General features: G+C 47.5%; 3 non-coding genes across 3 annotated transcripts; 1 reads left to right on the top strand and 2 right to left on the bottom strand.

Annotated features, from left to right (window-relative positions):
* Positions 1–1,534: 1,534 nt before the first annotated feature.
* TRNAV-AAC lies at positions 1,535–1,607 on the bottom strand. Its single transcript has one exon. It is a non-coding gene; the product is annotated as a tRNA-Val (tRNA).
* A 10,065-nt stretch (positions 1,608–11,672) lies between these two features.
* Positions 11,673–11,746, top strand: TRNAT-AGU. Its single transcript has one exon. It is a non-coding gene; the product is annotated as a tRNA-Thr (tRNA).
* Positions 11,747–14,799: 3,053 nt separating this feature from the next.
* Positions 14,800–14,872, bottom strand: TRNAV-AAC. Its single transcript has one exon. It is a non-coding gene; the product is annotated as a tRNA-Val (tRNA).
* Between the last annotated feature and the right edge of the window lie 2,171 nt (positions 14,873–17,043).

Here is a 17,043-nt window from a genome sequence, read left to right as displayed (position 1 = left end):
CAGTTACCTGTGTCTGTGGTTAACAACATTGGTGGCTAATTGAAAGGCTGATGCTTCAAACCCAGGTGAAGATAGAGGTGCTTGGCTTTTTTGTGAAGAGAATCCAGTACATTTTAACAGGCAGGGAAATGCCTCAATTCTGGCCGGACCTCATTGGACAAGCATAAGCAGTAATTGGACCAGATGTGTTGGTGGTATAGTGGTGAGCATAACTATTTTCTGAGCAGTTGACCTGGGTTCAATTCCCAGCCACCACACTGAGGTGCTGTTTTCTCAGCTGGAAACTAGCTTAATTTCCGTCACATTGTATCAGTTTATCAATGGAATGAGAGAATCAATGTCCTGCAGGTCATTAAACAGCCAGTGAAGGAAGAAAGGGGCAGGACTATACTGTGAGCAGGTGGAGTCATCCTGGTATTACAATGTTTGGTTTTTTTCCCTTTACTTCTCTCTCCCTTTTAGACTCAGAGCATTTAAGGTTAGAAGTGACCAGTGTGATCATCTAGTTTGAACTGCTGCACCTTGTGGGCCAAAAGAGCCCACTCACCCACTCCTGTAATAGACCTGGGAGGGGAGGCAGCTCTGTGCTCTGCCCCTACTCCAGGCAGCACATGGAGGCCCTCTGCCCCTACATCCCCAATGGGTGTGCAGAGATGTGCCAGCAGCACTAAGGTGGCTCCCTCCCCACTCTGCCTCTGCCCCTCTATGCCACTCCCAGAAGTGTCTGGCATGTCCCAGCATCCCCTGGGGTAGAGGGGGTTGTCTCCATGTGCTGCCTCTGCCCCGAAAACCAACTCCACAGCTCCCATTGGCCAGGAACTGCAACCAATGGGAGCTCTGGGGGCCGCTCCTGCAGGCAGCAGCACATGGAGACTCACTGTCCCTGCTGACCTGGGAGCTGCTGTCACAGGGTTGTGTGTACCGGTCACTATGGGAGTTGCAGTGCCTGGGGTAAGCACCACCCCTCCTGCACCCCAACCCCCGAGCAGAAAGCCAGCATCCCACACCCAAATTTCCTCCCAGAGCTTTGCTTGTCTTCCTTTCACCCAGAACCATCCTTCCTCTCCTGGGTTGCAAGTAGCCACCTCTGGGAAGCCAAGAGGCAGGCACAGGTTCCTACCTCCCAGCAGCCAACCGCACCTCCCCAGACTTTGCAGAATGAATGGTGGTGCTCTACTAACCCCACTTAGCTTCACTGAGGGGCTTAGCTTCTGCCCTGCCTTCCTCAGCTCGACTTTCCTCTTTTGCCTCATTCTTGCCTCACCTCCTCCTTTGGCAAGTCACACAAAGGAGGCCAGCAGGAAGAGCCGACCTCCACCAGACAACCTCCCAGGGCAGAGGAGACCAAGCCACAAGGCTCCAAAATGTGACTGGCCCAGATCCTCCAGCTTTCCTCTGCTGATGCCAAGGCTTTTTTTCAGCTCATTTCCAAACCCTCTGTCCTGCAGGGGTTGGGTTTATCACAGGTACATGCCAGTGGCAGCAGTAGGAACTTTGCTAGACAGCCAGGGAAGCTGGGAAAAGTAGGCAATTTTGTTTCTGCCTGGTTTTGAACCAGGGACCTTTTGCGTGTTAGGCAAATGTGATAACCACTACACTACAGAAACTCTGTCAGAAGACTCTGCCCCTCCCTTCATAAGAGTATAAGAATGGCTATACTGGGTCAGACCAAAGGTCCATCCAGCCCAGTGTCCTGGCTGCCAACAGTGGCCAATGCCAGGTGCCCCAGAGGGCATGAAACTAACAGGCAATGATCAAGTGATTTCTCTCCTGCCATCCATCTCCATCCTCTGACAAACAGAGGCTAGGGACACCATTCCTTACCCATCCTGGTTAATAGCCATTCATGGACTTAACCTCCATTAATTTATCTAGTTCTCTTTTAAACCCTCTTATAGTCCTAGCCTTCACAACCTCCTCAGGCAAGGAGTTCAACATGTTGACTGTGCACTGTGTGAAGAAGAACTTCCATTTGTTTGTTTAAAACCTGCTGTACATTAATTTCATTTGATGGCCCCTAGTTCTTATATTATGGGAACAAGTAAATAATTTTTCCTTATTCACTTTCTCCTCATCATTCATGATTTTATATACCTTTATCATATCCCCCCTTAGTCTCCTCTTTTCCAAAATGAAAAGTCCTAGTCTCTTTAATCTCTCCTCATATGGGACCCATTCCAAACCCTATTCATTTTAGTTGCCCTTCTCTGAACCTTTTCTAGTGCCAATATATCTTTTTTGAAATGAGGAGACCACATCTATATGCAGTATTCAAGATGTGGGTGTACCATGGATTTATATAAGGGCAATAATATATTCTCTGTCTTATTCTCTATGCCTTTTTAAATGATTCCTAACATCCTGTTTGCTTTTTTGACTGCTGCTGAACACTGCATGGTCATCTTCAGAGAACTATCCACGACGACTCCAAGATATCTTTCCTAATTAACCATAACTAAAATAGCCCCCATCATATTGTATGTATAGTTGGGGTTATTTTTCCCAATGTGCATTACTTTACATTTATCCACATTACATCTTATTTGTCATTTTTTTGCCCAGTCACTTAGTTTTGTGAAGTCTTTTTGTAATTCTTTCACAGTCTGCGTTGGTCTTAACTATCTTGAGCAGTTTAGTATCATCTGCAAACTTTGCCACCTCACTACCCCTTTCTCCAGATCATTTATGACTAAGTTGAATAGGATTGGTCCCAGGACTCACCATTGGGGAACACCACTAGTTACCCCTCTCTATTCTGAACACACCGATGGGCGAACCTGGAGAAAGTGATGGCAGCCCTTCGATAGGTCAACCGGTAGAGCAACGGACTGGAGCCGGAACTCAGGAAGTCATCCTTATGTTGTCCTTCTGACTCCAGCTTGAAGGAGATCTTCTTTTCCTTCCCTTTGCTGAGAAAGAGCAGGAGAAGAAAGAAAGATCAGGCGAGTCAACTCTTGCTTGGGAGCCACCCACTGAAAATGTAAAAACAAAAAAGTAAAGCCATAAAAGACTTCAAAGCCCACCAGGCTCAACCTCTCTTCTAATATGTCAGAAAAGCCACACATATCCTGTCTAGGTAGGGACATCCTATTGCCCCACAAGAAGTGGAAGGTCATGTTCAGCCTCAGCAGCACTCGTGGAGCAGGGAGAAATACATGGCTGAGGAAATTTCCTGTAGCTGAAAGATAGGTCTTGAGCATCACAGCTTTGTAGGTAATTACAAGGTCCACTTATGCCACCGGCTGAGCCACCCCCTCACAGGCCAGCAACTGCTTCTCCCAGTTTGTGTTCCTCACCATGTACCCAACTAAATGCTAGAAGGCCCAACTCATCAACCTGCCCACTCTTGCAGCCCTCCTCTTCCACCCTGACTGATAGGGAGGAGAATTAAGCCTTCCTCCCTTAGGCCTTTCAGCATTCCTGGGGAACAGCAACACCGCCCAAGTGACTTTGGGCCAGTTGGTCAACCAATAGGGTTGCCTCCTAGGCCAGGCTGCAGCTCAGCTTCAGGACTCAGAGGAAATGGAGCTCTCATCCCTACCTACAGGACTCCAAGCACGGCCAGCCTTCTGGATCAAACATCTCCTCTTGTGCTCAAGTCACAACAGCTAGCAGGCAAAAGACAGGCTTTCATATCATTTGAGAGAGCAAGACAGAGCCTTGGAAGACCCAGCAGGGTTAGGTCGCACATAAATTGTCCTCAGATCCCACTGAGACTTCAAATCAGATTGCAGGATTCAAAGTCCTGAGTGCTGCTCTTACACCATGGGACCAATAGGGAACCCCCAAATCTTTGCTGAGTTCTGGTGTGGATGACCCTGCAGGCGCAGCCCTGCATTTGCTCACCAAGTTGGCATGTAACAGTTTGCTGCAACTCCCAGAGGCCTTTCTTAGTCCAGACTGAGAGGCCAGTGGCCATGTAAGGAAGTTGGCCCTTCCATCCTAGGCAGTACATGGCCCTTTCTAGGAAAGACCAAGTCCTGGAGGAAAAAAGACTGTTGTGAAATAACATCCTGAAGAGATACCTTTTTCAGTTATTGGAGGAGTACCATATGGGAAAATGCTCCTTTTTCACCTGACCAGGGATTTGAACCCTGGACCCTCAGATTAAAGTCTGATACTCTACCAACTGAGCAAATCTGATGCTGAAGAGACATTAGTCAGAAAATGAGGGCAGAAAACCTGACGCTTTCACTCTCTTAGCAGTCCTAGCCCCAGCCTGCTCCTCCATCTGGCCCCTTGAGACCTTATTCTTTTTTTAGTTAAATAGCAAATCCAGGAGAAAACACAGTTATACAGAGCAAAACAAAATCACAAACAGAAATGTCATTGGAAATACAAAAATTAAAAAGGAAAATGCAATTCCCATCACTTTATCATGTCTGGGCCATTCCTGTATCGAGAGCACCTATTAAGGGCCCTGTGTGCTTAGGAGAAACCTGGAGAAACTCATACCACAGCCTGTACATGAAACTCAACTGCTCCCAGGTGCTGCAGTAAAACCCTTTCCCTGCTATGACCTTCCACTCCATATGATTTTATTAAAATATGCTAATGAGTGTGACTATAATGTAACTGGAATATGCTTTATGCATGTAAGGTAGCATTACAAAGTTTATAATCAACTGTGTGTGTTCATCGTATTTGTATGAACCGATCATTCTTGTATCTGAAACTAGAAATATGAACAATAACTCTGAGGTCCTGTTGTAATGATGCAAAGTGTGGGCCACTAATAGTGGTTTGGACTCTTGATGGCTCCCATTAACCAGGACAATTGACTGTAGATGGCTCTGTCCTGCACCATCTGTGAGTCAGGCCAGGAAGAATGAAGGCTTGGGGTCTCACAGGACATGTGAGCATGTCACCTGGTACAGGAATCCATCTTAAACCTGGGGCTTTCCCCCAGGAGACAGACAAAAGATTCCTGCCTTGTACCAAAGTTATATAAGGGGGTAGAACAGAAGAAAGGTGGCTGCAGTCAAAAGAAATTCCCTAGCTATCACCTGAGCTGGAACAAGGATTACACCAGGTGAAAAGATTGGGCCCAGACTAGAAATAAGCCTAGTCTGCAAAAAAAGCTTATCTCTGAGGTAAGATTTTATCTGTATTGAGTTTCATATTGTATTAGGTTTAGATTTGCATGTTTTTGATATATTTTGCTCTATGGAGAACACAAACTCTATAGAGAAGGAAAAGTTAATGCCTTAGAAGATTCTGTGTTTATATGTGTGTTAGATGGATGCGAAGGTGTCTAGGAAACACTCTCCTGTAGTCTCTTTTCTCTGATTTCCTTTAGAAAATTTGAAGCAGGGAGCAAAATCCATTGTTTTTTGAGAGACTTGAACTCAAAGCCTTCAGATTATGCGACTGAGACACTACCAGCTGTGCTAAGAAGGTTTGGAAAACATTAAGGCTCAATGCATATAGAATCCTTCTACAACCATGACCGAGCCAGGGATACACCGGAAGAAGCAGGGGGATATGGTGCCCAGACACCTTTCCTGGCAGCTAATAGATCAATTTTCCCTGACAGTGAACAGTCTACTGGAATTCATGGCAGCAGAGGGTGGATATTTCCAAGCTGAGCACCAGCTTCCACATTTCAGAACTTATTCTCCTTTTCCTAGTAGGGTACTTTCCATGTGAATTGAGCAAAACAAGTTGGGGAAGCTACAGGGGTAATAGAAAACAGTATTTAAAGAAAGGCTTGAAGTCATAACACCAGCAGTAGTCCCTTTTGCACTAACCAGTAGCACTGCTGCAGGTGCTTCTTAGGCAAAGCTGGGAAGCAGGCAATTATCAGTCTCTGTGGTTCACACCTTTGCCTGGTTATTGAAAGAGTGCTGGTTCATACCTAACTAAAGATGCAACTTTTCAGCCATGAGACTCCAGGATATTTTAACAGGAAGAAAAACTCATTTCTGGTTTAGCCCCATTTGACCCCTTCTGCCTGTCTTCTACCCCACACCATCTCTTTCCTTCCCTATTGTGGCCATACAGAGAGGAGCCCCAGTCACTGAGAAGTTCCCTTTTCTCCTTCACAGAGGGCTTTAGCGCCCCTTATCTCACTCAGGCTCACAACCACCCAGAGTTCAAGAACTGTACCTGTTCCCATTGGACAGATGAGGGGACCTGAGGTCCAGAGAAGGGAAGTGACTTACCTGAGGGCCTACAAAGCACAGCGGTGGCAGAGCCAGAAAGAAAAGCCACCAGTTCCGACTCCTGTTCTAATGGACAACAAACCCCCAGAGGCAGGGATAGAGCCCAGGAATTGAGATGGTGGGGAAATGTCATTGAAACTGTTTCTGTCAGAAAATCCCATTCAGACTAAACCAGTTTGTTTCTCGAAATCATAACAAGTGGGATAAAAGTTCTTTGCAAAAATATTGTGTTGCAAAACAAAAGCATCTCCTGATCCTCACAGTGTGTTAAATTGTCTTGTCGCACACAAAGAGGAGACACTTAGATCTCAAACATTAGATAAGATGCTTCAGTCTGAGCTAAGTCATTGCTGCTCTTAACAATTTCAAAATAAAAACATACAAATCAAATAGACTATTTCAGCTATTCTATTATGTGTTAATCTGCTCTGAGTAAACGTGATAGAACACCTCATATTATGCCCTACTCCTAGTGACACTCTCCAATGGATCCCCATCCTCCACCCACTGTGAGGGAGGTAGGAGCAGATCATTATTATCTCTGCTTCAAAGAGGGAGAAGCTACGGCTGAAAAAGGAGAATTGACTTGTCTTAAGTCACACAGCCAGTCAGTGGCAGAGTTGGGAATAGGACCCAAGAGCCCTGATTTTCAAACTAACCATCGGACCTTGAATTTCAGACATTGAATGACCTTAAAGTGCTCTCAGATGAGCTCCAGAACAACAACAGCGCACAGTAATTATTCAGCAAGTATTTGAGGAGAACTGCAATATTAGAGAGAATCATGAACTGCTCAGAGACAATTAATGCAGAGAAGCAGCAAAATTTGTGAAACATAGAACTGGTTCTGACTTATTTCCTTGATCTTAAAAGAGAACAACATGGACCTGAGTCTCCTTCCTGTCAATAATCCCCTGCTCAGCCAATCAGGGTAGAGCCTGAAGACGGGTGGCTGAGGTTTCTCAGCAGATAGCACAAAGGATGGGCCAGGTCACCAGTGGGGATCACTGCCTGAGCACTATTTCAGCCTCACAGTTTTGGATGGACCTCCCACAGTGGGAGCTGCAGAGCAATCCCCGGCAACACACGCGCACACACACGCACACGCACACGCACACGCACACACACCCTGGTGTTGGGAGGGGAACAGGAGAAAGGACAAAAGAATCAAGAGACGAAGAGAAAGGAATGGAGGCAGGGAGGGAGGGAGGGAGGGAAAGGTGAAACAAAAAGGACAAACCCTAATGTCCCCAGTGATTCGAAGGGACAAAATCCCAGGTGTGGAATAAAATTCTGCCTCCTTAAGCTCGTGTTTTCCATGCCTAGAATTCAACTCTCACCAGATGGATCAGACTGAACAGGTTTCAAACATCCAGGAGGCTCTTACCTTCTAAACAGGGACGGCTGTTTTCTAGTAAAATCACTACAAGGGAAGGAGAAAACTCGAAAGAGGTTCCTCCTGGCACTCACATCCGTGAACCCAAATACTCTGTCAGTCCTCAAGGAGAGACCTGGAGAAGGAGACTTGCTGAAGCAAAGCCACAGGAGTCTCTGAGGTTTCCCTGGCCCCTCGCCCCTGTCCTGCCTGGCTGATGTCAGCATCTCTCTGTGAGGTCACCACCTCCCCACCACATTTGACCAATAGTCTGAGGTGCTGAAAAAGGCCTTTGTGATGTCACTGCCACACCCCTCCCTTGCTGTGCTACTGTCCTGCCCCTGGCCAGACACTCTGGAGGTTTGAGCTACTCCCAGTGGATCACCCCACTCAAGGAGCGTTCGTTCTAGGAAGCAAGCCGGCTAGCCAGGAAAATATCAGACGCTACTGCCAATGCTACACTCAGCTTTTCAGAAATTAGTCAACTTTATGGCCAGAAGAGACCATTATAGTTTCTAATCTGAACCCCTACATATCACAGGCCTCCTGTATGACACAAGAGCTACTTTTGGGGCAAACACATTCCAGAAAGGCATCTAGTCTTCATTACAAGACAGCAGGAGATGGTAAATCCACCACTTTCCTTGGTAGCCTGTTCCTGTGGTGAATCATCCTCGCTGTTGAATATTTGTGCCTTAGTTGTAATATGAGTTTGTCTCTTTTACCTTCCAACCATTGGGTCTTGTTATGTCTTTCTCTGCTCAATTAAAAAGCCCTCTAACACCCAATCTTTTCTCTCCATTAAGGTCCTTCAACACTTCAGTGAAGTCACCTTTCAATCTTCTTTTGATAAGCTAAACAGATTGAGCTCTTTCAATAGCTCACTAGAAGGTATTTTTCTCCAGCCCTCAGAACATTTCGTGGCTTTTTGCTGCCCCAGCTCCAATTTCACATCATCTTTTTCAACCGAGGACACCAAAACTGGAGGCAGCATTCCAATATCAGTCTCACTGATACCATGTCACCTCCTGTGACATTAATGACTTAATCTGTAACTGTATAGATCACCATTGCGACCACTGTTCTATATTTGCAGCCAATATTGTAGAAAAGTTGCCAGGTAAGGGGTCTGTGAAGAGGTTCTGACTGGCTGATTATAATGATGCTATCTCTAGATGTGTATCATTTTTGTAGTTGACGTTATGAATATTGGTTCTGTGCTGTCCATATTTCAAACTCGTGCTCTGCTTCTGGGGATCACTCTAGACAAGTTGGTGTCAGTTCTGCCTAGCCTGCTTGATGGCCCACTAAAGACCATCAGCTATACAATCGACCCATTGAGAGAAGGCAGATACACCTTGTGACTCAACAAGGTATGCAGGGACCTGCCTGTGGACAGAACTCAAAGGTTTTTCTATGCCACGTGCTGGATAGAGTGTCCTTGGGACAAAGAAAGCAAAGACCACGTGGCAAGAGACTATAAAAGGCTGATGCCTCATCTCCATCTTGTCTTCAGTCCTGCTTCATACCTCTGGAGGGACTTTGCTACAAACAAGCTTCAGCTCTGTACAAAGGACTGAATGCCCCATCCCAGCTGTGGATGGACTCCAGAGACTTGATTTGAACCTGCAGTTTATTCCATCACTGCTACAGGCCTGAACCAAGAGCTTTGCCATTACTTCATGTGAAGGATTAAAAATCTATTTGCTGTTTATGTAGCAACCTGGTGCATGGATTGTGCCAGCTCTTTTCCAGACTCAAAGTCCAGAGTATGGTAAAGGACCAGAGGCCTAGCAAATAGTGATAAGCTAAGAGAAAGCTGGGGTAAACAGAAAGCCTTGCTTGCTAAGATAGGCCTGGTCAGCAAATTACCAGGTGTTGGAGCTAAGAACTAAAGAATTGTGTCTTATTCAGAGTTGCAGATTGAACAAAGAATCCCTGTTCCTATTGTGTTTCTTTCTTCTGTAGGGAGACGTTCTTCCCACAGATCCAATCTTGAGTTTATGAAAAGTTGTCACATGTCAGTATAAGATATGTCATTCTTCCACGTCCCTTCCCAGGGACCAATGCCTGCCTTTAGACACACAGAAAATCTTTATTGCCATATACTTTCACTGTTTCTTTGCTTTAACCCCTAGGAATGTACCTGTTGGACAATCAAAGGAGTTGCTCCATTCCTATGGACCCCAAATCAGAATTCAACATAGATATTTTATACTAAAAACATTTTATCAAAGTATTAATGAAATGTTAACTTGCTAACTTGAGACCATGGGTGGAGACATTATGTAATCTGTTAACTATTGGCTAATGTGCTTATCTTGTCTTGCTGCAAAACCTATCCCGGGGTGTGGAACTGCCTACCCCGTCACTTTCCCCTGCTTGTGGAAAATCTATATATTCTATTGTAATTAATTAATTAACAATGTCTCTGAGCCTAATAAGCAAGGTGACACTCCGCCAGCACTGTGTGTAATAAACTTCTATTTTTGACCTCTACATGGTGTAGATTTGTGTCTTTCTCGGACACCTGCTGAATAAAGAGAAGATTCAGGATCCAGCCTGGCTGAATGTGTGTCCTCTCCTCACAGCTTGGTGATCTTTTGAGGAAATGGAGAAGACTGCCTTTGCCTAGCTGTACATTGCTTGCAAAAGAAACAGGTCTTTTTGGTGACAAGTGTTGAAAGGAGGCACTAGACAAATGTGGAGACAGGAAAAATGTCCCCAAACTGAACTGGCATCTGTGGATGCTGAAGTCACAACACAGAGCACTAAACACTATTTGAGAATGGCTGGTTGCAGAAGAGTCTCTAACAAGGCCTCTTCCCCCCAGCAGGGGCCTCTCTGTTCACAGAACTCCTGGTAGCGTGATGGCTGCAGGCAGTGGAGAACTCTATTTTGGCATCTCTTTGCCTGTTTTGTGGTCAGCATCTGCAGTGACTGTTAAAAGGCCTCTAGACAGTGATCTTTGGGAAGAGCTGGCTGAAGAGCTTTCCTACTAACCAGGAGAGCCTGGCTTGGCCTGCCAGTTCTTCTTGCTGAACCTAGTGTGTTTGTTGGCTCCCTTTTTGTATCTCTTTTCAGAAAAAGAAAAGACCTGTCAGCAGAATCCTTCTAAGTGCTTGTTCAAGACAGAGAGAGCCTTCCTTGCGGCTAAGTCTTGGTCTCACCGCTGTGGCGCCTCTTGCTGGCCATCCTGAGAATCAGTTCTGGTTCACCAGTGCACCTTCATCTAGTGGCATCTGGCTACATCTGTTCTATCATTAGGACCCATGTCGCTCTCAGGACTTCAGTGTCCTCTTATGGACACAGCCCTCTGGCTGTGCCCCACTCAGTTCTCTCCCCCCTTCCCGGGGGCAGCTGTTCTCTACCCAGACACTTGCCTCAGTGGCCGGCTGCAGTCCAGGGTATATCCACCTGTGTCAGCCACCTGTGTCAGTGGCTACGGAGGCAAAAGTGGTGAACCTCCAACCCTGCATCTGTTTCCCTGGACCACTTCCCCACAGCCCCAGCACCTTCCTCTGCCTTTGTATCAGGGCCTCAGTCTGGCAGTACTCAGCCAGAAGGTCACTCATGCTCCCCTTACCCACCCAGCACTACTCTGATCATGGTGCCCACCCTTCTCCTTCCCCTGCCAAACCTCCCTTCTCAAACTCCAAGCAGTGACTGACTCTTGCTGTGCTGAGCAGCCCTTTATATATGGGCTGCTCCAGCAAGCCTTCTCCTGATTGGCTCTCCCAATAAGCCCTTTCCTGATAGGCCGGGTTCTGTGCAGCCTCTGCAAGGCTGCCTTAATCGTTCTCCTGCTTGGTTGGGGGCAGACACTTCCCCACACTTGGAAAATGGCAAATGAGAAGTTTAGAGCTGGTGGAAAGGGTACCATAACTGAGAACTGAGCCAAGGTTGCTTTAACTGAAACACAGATCACTAACCGCTATATGATCACAGTGGCTGGTGGGAGAAACACATGTTAGAAGCCCTCTGTCATCTCAGCTGTGGCTTTCTGTGCACGGAGAGCCAGACACCTCAAGGTCTGCAGGTCCTGAGGGAAATGTGGAACGTCTGTACTTTAGAATTTGCAGGTGTTGTCCTGGACCATCAAATGGAACAGTTGCAAACATTTCCTTGAGGCAGGCACCATGGCTTAGCTGGCTAAAGCACCTGTCTAGTAAACAGGAGATCCTGGGTTCAATTCCCAGTGATGCCTTGGTGTATGGCTTTTGTCTCCTCTGCTCACATTTTCCTGTGTCTTCCTAGGAAACAGAAGAGACCTCCCTTGGTATCCAAGTCATTGCTTGCTAAGGAAAAGGCTTCTTTGTAGAGAAGCATTGGAAAGAATCAAATCACAAGCCTGGAGTTGATGAAAAGGCTGCTGTGACTGGCATTAGCATGGTGGTTGCTTTGACTGCAATAGCTGCAACATGAGAGCCTGCGCCACACGTCCTTGTGATTCACTGGGGATGTCCACACGCAGATGTCATGTCACCTTCCTTTTGATAGTCACTGATGAAAAATGGAGCAGTTGGGAGAAAAGTCCCAGAGAGTGGCACCGTGGCTAAGCTGGCTGACTCACCTGCCAGGTAAAGTGGAGGTTAGGGATGCAGCACCCAGTGGTGCCTTGCCAAATGTGTCTGCTCTTCCCATCTTTTGGTCAATCTTCTGAGGAAACAGAGAAGACTGCCTCTGCCTTGCAATGCAAATGCTTCCAAAAGAAACCGGTCGTTTTTTCTGACAAGTGTTGGAAGGAGGCACCTAAGAAATGTGGAGACAAGGAAAAGGTCATCGTAACTCAACTTGCATCCATGGCTCTTGGGGCCACAACGCAGAGCACTAAGCACTGTATGACCACAGCAAAATCTAAACTTTACACCTTATTACACTAGGCAGTAGTTAGGTCAAGCATTTTTCTCACCCCACTGGATGTTACCCTCCTTAATACATAGAATTCCCCCCTTCATTTTCTCAGGATTCCTGCTGCTTCCAACATAGGTGGGGGAGGAGAAAGGCAAAAACATGATGCCACAGTCTCCTATTTTATACCCTTAGTTCAAGTGTCTAGAAGACACTTGCCCAGACATGTCCGGGTGGGCTCTGCTGAGTCACTAGGTTGGGGAATCCTCCTGGTGTGGTCTTGTGCAACTGAGTCATAGACTTGAGCAGTCCCCACAGTGTTGTGTTTGGGCATCTGTCATTGAATTGGAAATCCCTTAATTACAATTCCTCTGCTGATTCATGGTTGTTGAACTCCCTCCTTGGCAGGGGTCACTAGCAAAATTATAGCATATTTCAGTAACAACCATAGAGCAAAATGCATAACTTCATACACCCTCATGCTATACATATTTGGACAGACTAACCGATTTCAGCAGATCATGACTTTTCATGTGATAACTTACATGGAATGGTTTGTATGACATATCACAGCCATATATGAATGATGAATATGTGAGCTACAGGGGGCTATTTTGAGGTACATCATGTCACAAAAGCCTCCAGAGACTGGTCTTTGGGAAGAGCTGGCTGAAGAGCCTTCTGAGTAACTGAGAGATCCTGGCTTGGCTGGCCAGTTTGTGCTTATGAATTAAACTTGTCCGCTGGGCTCCCTTTTTTGGTGTCTCTTTCACATAAACAGAGCAGAAGTTCTTGGCCAATCCTTGACAGTGCTTGTTCAAGACACAGAGAGCCTCTGTGCTGGGGCAGGGGTAAGGGTGCAGGAGGTGGTCGGAGGGGGGTGCTTACCTCGGGCATCACAGCTCCCAAAGTGACCGGCACACACTCCCCTCCTGCAATGGCTTCTAGGCAGTGGGATCTGGGGGCGGGTCAGCTATGGAGTTTGCACTCAGGGTCGCAGGGATATGCCAGCTGCTTCCAGGAGCAGTGCAGCATGAAGGGAGGGGGCAGAGTGGGCAGGGAGCTGCCTTAGCGCTGCTGGCACATCTCCGTGCGTTGCTTGGGGAGGCATCAGGTCTCTGTGGGCTGCCTGAGGCGGGGCAGTGCCCGAGGGGGCTCAGGCCCCCCTTTGCCTCCTCTCTCCAGGCTCCTTGCCCGTTTTGCCGGCTGACAGGGATTTTAGGGTGCAGCAGCGCAGGGAGCAGGAAGGGCGAACCACAGTGGCTGCCTCCCCTAGAAGTATTTGCAGTCAGGATTTCCCCCAACAGTGCCCCACAGGGGTCCAGGGTCAGCTCCAGCACAGGCCACACAGGAAGGCTTAATGCTCGAGCTACAGCACATGCTGGGCAGGCTTGAGGCTGGGCTCCCCATGGCAGGAGAGAAGATGAAGACTCGGCCCCTGGAGGGGCAGGCTGGGCTTCCTGGATCCCATTTGCTCACAGCCAGGGCCCTGCCCCCACTCCCAAGTCGTCCATCGTGCCCCCAGGTCAGCCAGAATGGAGCAGCAGTTTTTACTGCACCAAGTCCACTTATGGCTTACAGGCAACTCCCAGACTCACCACAGCCCACCATCTTGGCCAGAAAGGAGCCTACTCAGCCTCACCATTGCTTCTTTTCCTTCCACCCAGAACCCCGCTTCTCCTGGGCTGCACGTAGCCATCCCTGGGATGCCAACAGGCAGCCACAGGGGTCTATCTCCCAGCAGCCAACCGCACCTCCATTGGTTTGGCCCTCAGAAGGGCAGGCGGTGGTTTCCTGGATCCCAGTTGCTCACAGCCAGCCCAGCCTCCACCTCTAAAACCATCAGTCATGCCCCCAGGTTGGCCATAAAGGAGCAGCCATTCTCCACTTGGACTCAGCTTTGCTTGTTTTCCTTTCACCCAGAACCCCCCTTCTTCTCCTGGGCTGCAAGTAGCCATCCCTGGGAAGCCAAGAGGCAGGCACAGGATTCTGCCTCCCAGCAGCCAACCACACCTCCCCATGCTTTGCAGAATGAATGATGGTGCTCTACTAACCCCACTTAGCCACAATGATGTGCTTAGTTTCTGCCCTGCCTTTCTCAGCTTGACTTTCCTCTTTTGCCCCATTCCTGCCTCACTTCCTCCTTTGGCAAATCACGCAAAGGAGGCCAGCAGGAAGAGCCGGCATCCACCAGCCAATCTCCAAGGGCAGAGGAGGCCAAGCTACAAGCCTCTGAAAGGTAACATGCCTAACTCCTCTAGGTTCTCCAGCCTGACACCAAGGTGCTTTCTCCACTGCTGTCAGCACCTTCTGTCATGCAGGGGTTGGAGTTATCCCAGGGACAGGCCAATAGGAGAAGGAGGAGCACCTTCCTGAACAGCAAGGGGATCTGGGAAAAGGAAGCCAGCATGTTTCTGCCTGGCTTTGAACCAGGGACCTTTTACATGTTAGACAAATGTGATAACCACTACACTACAGAAACTCCATCTGCTTGATTGTTGCTCACCCTGCCACAGACCGATGGACAAACCTAGAGAAAGTGGTGGCAGCCCTTCAATAGGTCAGCTGGCAGAGCAGAGGACTGGAGCCAGCACTCAGGAAGTCGTCCTTACCTGGCCCGTGTGACTCCAGCTTGAGGGAGAGCTTCTTCTTCTTCTCCTTGCTGACAAAGAGCAAGAGAAGAATGAAAGGTCAGGTGGGCCAACTCGGTGCAGAAGCCCATGCTGTCTTTTCCTGCTGCATAGCCTGAAATGAGGGACTCGTGGCAGTTAAAGGAACTGCTGCACCTTTCAGAAAACATCCCACCTGTGCACAAAGCTGGATAGAATAGCCTGCTAGTCTAGCACTCTCCCAACTGAACTACTTCAGCAGCTGCTAGGGTTTTTTTTGGCTCATTAAACCACATCTTCAGTCACTGATGGCCAATGAGAGAGCGACATCGCTTGCTATTTTAGCACTTGAAAATGCCATTGGCCAATCTTTGGATCTCTTTAATGCTGCGCTTCAGTTCATGGGGGAAAGGTGAGAGAAGCCACCTTTCAACTAAAGGCCTGTGGTTAAATCCTAACGCTGTCTCCTACTGTAACACTATTTAATCCTGGCCAGCCTTGTGCTGGTGACAGTTCCATTTCTAGATGTTAGTACGTTTCAGTTACGGTTAAAATTAAAAAGTTTCTATATCCTTATAGAAAATGCATTTGTTTTATTTGCTTATATATGGCATGAATAAATCCAGGTTTACAGAACCTAGCCTGCAAATTTAGCATCTTATATGACAGAGAAAATCATGCATCGAAATTGTGCATTGAAATCATGAACTGAGCTACAAATGCAATGAAAAATAAGATACTTAAAATTTTAACATATGGGGGGGCACCGAAGACATGTCTTGCCTGGGGTGCCACTTGGTCTAGGTCAGACCCTGTCAGGGAGAACAGGAATTAGTGTCACATGCCTATTTTCAGGCTGTAATCTGTAGGCACCCTGCTCTGCGGGAGGGATCATGGTAGCCCAGACTCAGGGCTGGAACAGGCCCCTGATTGAGGGGGTGGCTGCATGGTTTACAGCGCTCTGATGTCTCAGACAATGTGTCTCTCCCAAAGCCTCAGATCTGCGTCCCCAGAAGGCTCCTGCGCTGCCTCCGCTCCTTTCACCTTCTACAGCAAGGAGCAGCAGCAAGGGGCAGGGATGAGCCATAGGCACTAGGTGGGGGGCAGAGGCTTCAGGAGCCCAGAGTGTTTGCCAGTCTGGGCATTTTGGCTGAGACCTCAGGGACACATTGTGAGGCAGAATCCCAGGCATCTGTATGAAAGGAGCATAGGGACTTAAGAGCAGCCAGACTGGGTCAGACTGGGTCCATTTTGTCCAGTGTCCTGTCTTCCCATAGCGGCCAAAGCCAGGTGCCCCAGAGGGAATGAACAGAACAGGTAATCATCAAGTGATCTATCCCCTGTCACCCGCTCCCAGCAAACAGAGACTAGGGACACCTTCCCTGCCCATCCTGGCTCAGAGCATGTCCTCCATGAATCGATTTAGCTCTTTTTTTGAGCCCTGTTATAGTCTTGACCTTCACAACATCCTCCGGCAAGGAGTTCCGCAGGTTGACTGTGCATTGTGTGAAAAAATACTTCCTTTTGTTTGTTTTAAACGTGCTGCCCATTAATTTCATTTGGTGACCCCTCGTTCTTGTGTTATGAGAAGGAATAAGTAATACTTCCTTATTTACTTTCTCCACACCAGCCATGATTTTATAGACCTTTATCATAACCCTCCTTAGTCATCTTTTCTCCAAGCCAAAATGTCTCAGTCTTATTATTCTCTTCCCATATGGCAAACACTCCATACCCGTTTCTGAACCTTTTCCAATTCCAATACATCTTTTCTGAGATGGGGTGACCATATCTGCATGCAGCATTCAAGATGTGGGCGTACCATGGATTTATACAGCGGCAATAAGATTTTCTCTCTTATTTTCTATCCCTTTCTTAATGATTCCCAACATTCTGTTTGCTTTTTGCTGGCCGCTGCACATTGAGTGGATGTTTGCAGAGAACTATCCACAGTGACTCCAAGATCTCTCACTTGAGTGGCAACAGCTATTTGACATCCCATCGTTTTATATGTAGAGTTGGGATTATGTTTGCCAATGTGCAT

This window comes from Gopherus evgoodei, unplaced genomic scaffold, assembly GCF_007399415.2.
Source record: "Gopherus evgoodei ecotype Sinaloan lineage unplaced genomic scaffold, rGopEvg1_v1.p scaffold_274_arrow_ctg1, whole genome shotgun sequence".
In the NCBI taxonomy this organism is placed as follows: domain Eukaryota; kingdom Metazoa; phylum Chordata; order Testudines; family Testudinidae; genus Gopherus; species Gopherus evgoodei.
This window is presented reverse-complemented; position numbering and strand designations above follow the sequence as displayed.